The following is a 9,789-nucleotide window of genomic DNA, read 5'->3' as shown; positions in this document are numbered from 1 at the left end:
GTCAATATTACATAGTACAAGCTTTCTAAGGTTTATAATCACATGAAAATATCATTTTAGTAAGTTTAAGGACACATTTCCATTGTATAAGGCAAAAAGAATATTAAAATGACTTATTAACAAATTTTAGCAAAAATTACGCACCAAGTTCACAAAAATTAACCAAATTCACAAAAGGTTAACACATTCACAAAAATAATCTTGGCCACTCCCCGGCGGCAATGCAGCAGCTGCCTCAGCCATTCCCCGGCGGCGCAGCAGCAGTTGCCTCGACTGCTGCCATAGCTGCTGCTACAGCTGCCTGGGCAGCTTTTCCATAGCTGTAGCTGCAGCTGCTTGGGTACCTGCCTGGGCTACTCCAGCAGCTGCCATGGGCATCCTTGCCTTAGATGCTGCTGCAGGTGCCTGGGTGCAGCTGTCTCGGTACAACTGTCCTAGGTGCAGCTACCTCAGACTAGCCTCGGGTTCAGCATATAGTTGGGCTACTGCCTCAAGTTATCTCTTTCCCATTTATGTGTTTGGTGCAATAATGGAAGCTAGTATTGATCGAACGGAAAAAAATAAATATAATAAACAGATACTTCATCAATGTGTTGAGCTTCCGTGTAACTATTGAATATGTCAAGCATAAACCTCATCATGTACAGGGCATAGTCAACTCCGTTGTCTTGTTGCGCACACTAAAATACCATGTGTTAATGATATCATGCATAGCCATTATCGATGCAAAGTTTATTAAACAAGTCACTATGGCAAGGCATTACCTTTGCATATTTCAACGTAGGACCCGCAACCGAGCGACAATTTAGCTTCTTCATAACACTGTAGGAAAATAAGTTCAAATTTAGAAATGTAACTAGCCAATAATTTAGGTGAGGACATTCAACAAGGGGTTGTAATTTGTACCTATTCAGTAGGTTCTTCATTAGCAGTTTTCGTGGTGGACTCACACGAGCCAAATCAAAATGGTAGATTGTGTTATTGGAAACAAAAATCACTAAAAGAGTCCAATGAGCACTACATATATATTAACCAATAACGATCCGTTAATGATTAGACGTCAACATAATTACTAAGCAATCAACTGAATTATGACATATTTAGACTTACTCCTCAAAGCATGGCGCTAATATGAACTTATCTCGCGCTTGGGTTAATTTCTTAATACTCCGCTCGAGGTAATCTTGCACATCACGCGGGTTGCATAAGCATCTGGTAACGGAGGTCTGCTCGGGGCATAACCACCCAACTGTAGCCTCATAATTACCTTTACTAAAAAGGTGCTCTTGTAGTGACCTTCATGAAAGCAATGTGTGGATCATTTATTAAATGCACTATCTACATTCAAAATGAAACAACAATATAATTAGGAATAGTGCCATTAAATTACCTCATGAAAGTTTAAATGATGGAAATGTTAAGCATGGAACCGATTAGAAATTCCGTCACATCCACTTTGGATATAAATGCAATTGCATCCTCATCGTAGTGGAACAACGCCTTAGGTAAATTCACTTCAATAGATCTACCAAATGGCAACTCACTAACGCGGTTGTGAAGAAAATTATAAGTCTTAGAGAGCGAACAAAGGACATCAGCTTCAACTAGTGGAGTACAGCTCAAGGCAGAACCTCTCGAGCTCTTCTTCAACAAGTGTTCACCCTTCAACCCTTGTCCTTCTTCCATGCTATTTGGAGGTTGGACGACCTTGGATTTTGTCTTCTCCAACTTCTTCACCTTCTTCCTTTTTGAGGGTTAATGTTTCTGTGAAATTTAGTAACATTAAAGCACATGTCATATTACAGATATGTTATATTTGTTTTTTTTAAAAAAGTATTTGATACTTACCCCTCCTATAAACCTCACCCAATCACGTGGCAATTGCACAAAGCTTTCTGTCGAATCTTGTAGCTTAAAGAAGTCATACTCCTCTCTAAGCACCGGTAGTGGTAAGTCCTCAAAACCAGGTAGTATAGAATTGATGCCGACCAAGATATACCTGGTACTAGTATTAGACATGAAATGGACCTTTCCAAACGGTTGTGCGCTACCATACCCCACCAACTTCAACTTTCCATCCATGTTTTCCCCGGGGTGAAGAAGCACAAGATGTCTCTTCCTACACATTAGATTAGGACATGAGTTATGAAGTGACCGACGTAATAAGTCTAATAGAAGCACATTTGATTAGTTAATGACAATTACCTTTATATCTGGCAAAGCATCGGGTGTTAGATGTGCAATCTCTAATGTGTCTGCATGCGTAGGAGTAGGAACCTGCAATAGTAAAATCAGTAACTCGCTCTCAATAAGTGTATGGACCACGTTCATAGTTTCACCAAATTTGATTGTAATAAAATTACCTCGCTCTCAACAACTGGATCATTCCCAACGCCTTTGGATGACTACATGAGTCCAGTGGAGTATTCGAGGGAAACAACAAGATCGGCAAGTTCATGTGCTTTAAAATGGCATTGAATTGACTTTGCAATTGTTCTTGCACCTCTTTGCGTATCTCCGCCTTAATTGATTCCTTTTCCTTTTCATTCATACGGTGTGACGAATTAACACTTGATCTACTTCTTCCTGATCTGGTGTATTCTGGACCCATCACCTTTTCCTACCCTAGTTGTTTTCCTCCCGATCCAATAACTCGCCCAGGGTGATATGGTTTTCCAAGAGCTAAGGTGAAAGGATAGTTGTCTATGCTTGGAGTGAGCTTGCTTTCAACCACTTCCGACGTATGCTCGAGTTGTAACAACACCAAAAAAATCCAGTGTAAAGTAAGGTTGTAATTATATGAAAATACATAATAATAAGGTTGTAATATTATCATAAGTATCATAGATTGCTCACAAGTGCATCTGCTACGACTTTAGTATCCGGACGCGAGATGACATACTTGCCGGTGCCCTTGTCGATACCATGCATAGCACACCACCGATCAATTGCATGACATACCAAAGTGGAGACCGTGGACGACATTGGTTTATCAGATGTTGATAGCTTTGATGTGGGGTATAGACCCTCTTTTATCCACTTTGGTCTACTTTCCGCGAATGTCTTACAACCCATATGATGGCTATACAATTTCTTCCCCGCATTGATTCTAGCTTGCTCAATTTTTTCCTACACATTACGAAATGTTAGCATCATTATTCGTATTGAACCATATTTATTTGTCAACTCTAATTGATAGATAGATAACTACATACAAGTGCAGTAAAACTAGTTGATTTTGCCACAAACTTCTCCCACTCCATCACTGTTATTTGTGGATACACATCCCACAGTTTCTTCTCAGGTTCCTTCCGTTCTCCATTAGCTTTCACTTTTTTCTTTGAAATTTTCCGTCTTTTCTTATGGATCCTTCTTGTTCTCAAGGAACTTTTGAAGTGTTTTAACCTCTCTAGTACAAATGAGAAAAAAGATTTTCTATTGGCCGGTTCATCAACAATATTAAACACACTATGGAACACTATATGAAAACGTCCTCGTTAAACAATGGAAAAATAAAGATAAATAATAAAACATAAAAAAAAAAACCAGGACCACAAGTTGTAGCCCAGGCAGCTTCCCAAGCCATTGCAGTAGCCTAGGCAGCTGCCCCGGCCAACTACAACAGCCCATGGAGCTGCAGCTGCACCCTAGGTAGCTGCCCACGTGATATGTCCAATTTATATAGTGTTTTACCCCCCTCCCTTGGTCGTAATTAGTAATGTTTTGGGCTCTTTAGAGCCACTTTTATTATTAATTAGTGTTTTCTAGTGTTTTTATAGTTTTGCTTGAGTTTTGAAGTGTTGACTTGAATGAACAATACAAGAGGGGGGGTGAATTGTATTGTTGAGGAACTAGGGTAATTTTTGCGGAATTCTTAAAGAAACTTAAACAAAACTTTAAAGTGCAAGAGAGATTTTACGTGGAAAACTTCTTGGCCCTAATCAAGAAGAAAAATCACGACCACAAGGGATTTTAATCACAACTCTTAATAATAATAGGGCAAACAACCTATTACAAATTAAGACTTCTAAACTCAAGTTCCTCTACGAACTTAAGTTCCCCCTCAACTGGTCCCTCAATCAGTTCAGCTCTCGAATCTCTCTCTTTCTCCTTGCTTCACTCAAAGCAATTTCACACTCTAGAGCTTACCCAAACTCTACCCAAATACAACTCAATATAAAACTACTAAGATGCTAAGTACAAAGACACTCAAGGACTTAAGTGGATTTTTGACTCATTTAGAAAAGCTAAGAATCGTAATGCTCAAGTGTACTTTTCAAAACAGAAAACTAATCCTATTTATACAGGAGGAAAACAGTTGAAAACCTTACGTTTTCCTTAGCTCCCACTATACCACAACTTCCATGAAATAAAGAAGTGCAGTTCGTGGATGCTTGGGCAGCAAGCTGAAGAGCACATTAAGGAAGTGGTTCCTATATTTTCTCAACCTCCTTTACCAAGTAAAAGCCGTTTAAAAAATAGTTTTACCAAGTCAGATTTTCCAAAATGTTAGGATAAAATCAGAACAAAAAATCTTTTAATAAATAAGATATTTTTACTTAAAAGATATTTTTCCGAAATAAAATTAAATCTTTGTTAAAGAAAAGGAAAAATAAAATCTTTATAAACTGAAATTGAATCCACTTAAATCCTATCAATTAACAATGAACTTAACATATATACAAGAAGCCTAAAATAAATAATAAAGATACAATAGACTCCTTGGAACACAGTGAAGCTTTGACTCTGGAGCTTCAGTTCCTCACTCAAGGAACTTGGCTTCTGATTGTCTTCTATGCTCGTCCATAGCTCATCCTTTAGACTTGTTCCATGCTCCATTCTATCTTTAGAACTTCGTTGCATATAAAACCTGTCAATACATCAAAGCTAATAGACAAAAGTTAAATCCCCTATGGGTTTGCTTAGGTTCCTTGAGTCATCATCAAAATTTAAGATCAACATGTAGGAAATTGCTAGGGATGGCAATCTAGTCCGGATCCGACCCTCCTCCGCCCCGATCCGAGGTAAAATATCTGCTCCGAGTTCGAGAAAAAAGTAATCCGAGTTTGACTTTGTTAAAATAATTCGACTCTGAGTCAGAGGAGGGTCGGAGTCGGATCCTACAAAAAATCCGAGAAAAAAATCCGACTCCGACAAATGTCCGAATTTAACGGATTATCCGACTCCGACTCCAATAGATAGTGATTTTTGTGTGGGTCATGGTGGTATTGGGTGTGGGTTGTAAAGGTCCAAATAGCCCAACATCTCAAAGTATATTGAATAATGAAAATAAAACTCGAAGTCGGGTCGGATCAGAGTCGGAGTCGGAAGTCGGATATTGAAGTCGGAGTCGGATGTCAGAGTCGGATGTCGGATGTCGGAGTCGGAGTCGGATGTTAGATTTAACCTCCGACTCCCTGTCGGGTCGGAGTCGGATTTAGCATGATCCGCTCCAAGTCCGACTCGTTGCCATCCTTAGAAATTGCACATTTGGAGCGTTTTTCGTGTTTTTCATGAAGCAACTACGAGCATTAGGAGGACAAAACCGTCTTTGAAGCCCAAGACCAGTTAGAGCCGGTGATTAAGGGCTCGATATGTGATACCAGGGCAATTGGATCGAGTATTCAAGACCCGAAGAGGAAATCCGGATTGGGCTGAAGAATCGAGCCCAATCGAAGTCCAAGCCTCGAAGAAGCAGCCGAGCCCGATCGGGCAAGCTTGCGCCCGATCGGACAAGCTTGCGCCCGATTGGGAAAGCACGCACAAGGATGCACCAGCAAGAAGGCGCGCCCAATCGGGTGAGCGTAAGCTCGATCGGGCGCGGCGCACCAGGAAGAGCGAGGAAAAAAAGGCGGGCTTGATCGGGCATCCCTTCTCCCGATCGCGCGCGTGTTTTTGGAGTTGATGTTTTGGTTTTTAATTAGGATTTGTTTTCGGGATGTTTAAGTACAATTTTTGTACTCAATTTTGATTATCTTCTCTTTTAGACTTTATCTCTCTACTTAGGATATTTTCTCTCTCTTAAATTCTCTCAACTTTGTTCTTAACTCCATTCCTTAATCCAGATTTCTTTTGGTAACAATTTCTTCTCTTTTAATTTTAGTTATTTTCTTTAATTCTTTCATCATGCCTTGCTTTATTATTTTGAGTATTTTAGATTTAATTATGCTTGAGTAGTTTTATTTCTAGGGTTTATGGGGATCTAATAAATAATATGAAGGGGTAATTTGTGATTGTTGATTATCAATGCTTGATTAATTTCCTATTGATTGATTTAAGGCTATGCAATTAGGTTTAGCCAGATTTAATTGTATGAGTTTAGCAATATTAATTCGAGATTCGACAGATGAGAATTGATGTTTAGGCTTAGTTTCAATAGGCGGACTAATTTATAAATGATTAAGTTGAGATTCTATAAATGAGATTTAATACCAGTAAATTAACTCTGTGATTGTAATACGTAGCGAAATCCCTTTATAATCTGATTAATTGATGCTTGATGATTGCTTATAATGATTTACCTCAGAATATTGTTTATTAGTGAACCTATGCCCTAGGTTTTCCCTTCATTGATTTACATCCCCTTTTTATTCCTTTCCTACTTTCACCTTTAGTATTTAATTACTCTTTTACAATAAATTTGGTTACTTAATAATTTAGATTGCATTTAATTAATTAGGAATAAATTGACTTGTTTCCCTGTGGTTCGAACCTTCTTCCCTATCTATATAGTTAGTGGATTTAGGTTTTATTTTTGATTAGGTGAATACGACTTGAGCCTGTCAAAATTTGGCATCGTTGCCGGGGAAACGGTTTTATTTTTATTTTCTGATTATTTTTTTTTGTAGTCTAGATTATCCCCTCTTGTCTCAGAGAACGTTAGTTCTTTGACGCAATTCTCATATTTGTCTTTTAGTTCCTTGTTTATGCCAAGGTATTCCAGATCAGGTTACATTCCATTCGATCTTGAGATCGAGCGCTCGTTTCATTGGCAAAGGAATCTTTATAGACAAATTCTGGCGGGTTCTGAGGAAGACAACAATCAAAGAGACCCTCCCTTTGATTCTAGCGACACAGAAATTCCTTCAGATTCAGAATCAGAGATGACGGCCCAAAAGAAGCTCAGTTACTACTCGCAGCCGAAGCTCACAGATTTTCCGCACCTTACTCCCACTCCGGCTCTTGATGAAGTTCAATTTGAAATCAAGCCCCAATTTATCACTATAATAGAGAGGAAGCTATTCAGTGGAGCTAAGGGTGAAGATCCTAATCTTCACATTGCAGATTTTTGCCAATATTACAACACCATTAGACAAGTCGGGGTCACGCAGGACCAAATCAGGGAGATTCTTTTTCCCTTTTCATTATGTAGCAAAGCTAAATAATGGTTTAATGGTTTGAATAGAACTGCACTTGGTATTACTGACTGAGAAACTCTTGCCTTGAATTTCTATAATAAATATTACCCTGCAGAGAGAACAATTGTACTAAGGAATGCTATTCAGAACTTCGCTCAAGAGGCTGATGAAACTTTATATGAGGCTTGGGAGAGGTTCAAGGATCTACAGAGAGAATGCCCCCACCACAATCTAGCACAATGGTAATTGATCCAAGCTTTCTACAATGGGCTTGGAAATTCATCTAGATCAGTTCTAGATTCTGCAGCTAGTGGGAGTTTCATGAATTTAAATGTGGACGATGCCGGACAGGTTATCAAAGATATGGAAATACACAATTCCCAATACGGGAATCCGAGATGGTTTGCAAATAAAGGAAAGCATAATGTCGATTCCGTATCCTTTTTGCAAGCTCAATTAACGTCTATTTGTCAAATATTAGATAATCTCACTACTACTCCTAAATCTGTAGCTAATTTTTCTGCTGTTGCTAACAATGAAGCTTTTTGTGAAAATTGTGGAATTGTAGGGCATTGGGAACAAGATTGTAGGAGTTCCATGGAACAAGTTAATGCCTTCCAAATCTATAAGCAGAATAACCCATATTCCAACTCTTATAATCCTGGTTACCGAAACCATCCATATCTTTTGTACCGGAGTACCAATGTACAAAACCCTCCACCTCCACAACAACCACAACAGCAACCCCCCAACAGAAATATTACCATCCAAATTTTGGCCAGAAAAACCAAGCACAACCCTCATCATCTTCTGACCCTGCTATGACAGAAATTAGAGCAATGCTTACTAACATGCAAAAGCATATGGAGAGTAGGGATACACAAATTGATTCTATTTTAGCCCACAATAAAATCATGGATAATCAAATTGCACCACTTTCATCTACCCTACAAACTCGTCAGCAGGGAGCTCTACCATCGCAACCAATCCATCCTACATATCATGCCAATGCGATCACTCTAAGGAGTGGTTCACATTATGATGGACCTCCTATGCCAAAGGAAGATGGACCAGTTCCTGATTCAGATTCCTCTATACCAACCGCTAATCCTGCTAACCCTGCAGGGCTACAAACAGATACTAATCCTTCTAATGTTTCTTTGTAAGGTAAATCTCAGGATAAGGGAGGAGATGTTCAGAGCCCGGTTATGAAACTAATGTTCCCTAATAGACAATTGAAGAGTAAGTTTGATAAACAATTTGGTAAGTTCTTAGAGGTTGTGAAAAACCTACAGGTAACAGTTCCTTTCATTAATTTAATCACTCAGGTTGTGAAAAACATAGTGGCAGACCACTTGTCACATATCAGGTATGATGAGGGTAAGGATTCTCTTCCTATAGGTGATTCTTTCCCTGATGACAACCTATATGCAGTTGTAGAGCAACACCCATGGTATGCTGACTTTGCTAATTATTTAGTGGGTGGTACTCTACCTCCTTACTTGTCCTAGCAACAGAAAAAGAAATTCCTTTCTGATGTTAAACATTATTTTTGGGATGATCCTTTTTTTGTTTCGTGAGTGTACAGATGGATTATTTCGCAGGTGTGTTCCCAAATGGGAAATTCACGGTGTGCTTACTAGTTGCCACACCTCACCATATGGAGGACATCATGGCCCCACCAAAACGGTGGCCAAGATTAATGAGTCGGGTTTCTATTGGCCTACTATGTTTAAGGATGCTAACATTTTTGTGCAGGCTTGTGACTCTTGCCACAGGACTGCTAACATCTCGCTGCGGCATGAGATGCCTCAAACTGAAATTTTGGAAGTTGAAATTTTTGATGTTTGGGGTGTTGATTACATGGGACCGTTCTCTTCTTCAAAAGGGAACCTCTATATACTTGTCGCCGTCGATTATGTATCCAAGTGGGTTTAGGCCATTGCTACTCCTACTAATGATGCCAAGGTGGTCCACAGACTTTTTAAGAAGACTATCTTTCTTAGATTTGGCGTGCCTATAATCATTGACGGAGGAACTCACTTTCATGAGCGGAAGTTAGACACCCACCTCAAAAAGTATGGTGTCTACCATAGGACAGGTTTAGCCTACCATCCCCAAACTAGTGGCCAAGTTGAAGTTTCCAACCGTGAGATCAAGGTCATTCTAGAGAAGGTGGTTGCAAAGTCAAGGAAAGATTGGAGCGATAAGTTGGATGACACCCTTTGGGCGTACAGAACTGCGTTTAAGACTCTAATAGGTACTGCTCCATATAGACTCGTGTATGGTAAAGCATGTCATCTCCCGGTCGAATTAGAATACAAGGCATATTGGGCTATTAAGGAGCTCAATTTGGATGCCAAATTAGAGGGAGAAAATAGGTTACTTCAACTTAACCAACTCGATGAGTTTAGGTTGACGACCTATGATA

Source organism: Chenopodium quinoa, unplaced genomic scaffold (genome assembly GCF_001683475.1).
Source record: "Chenopodium quinoa cultivar QQ74 unplaced genomic scaffold, ASM168347v1, whole genome shotgun sequence".
In the NCBI taxonomy this organism is placed as follows: domain Eukaryota; kingdom Viridiplantae; phylum Streptophyta; class Magnoliopsida; order Caryophyllales; family Amaranthaceae; genus Chenopodium; species Chenopodium quinoa.
This window is presented reverse-complemented; position numbering follows the sequence as displayed.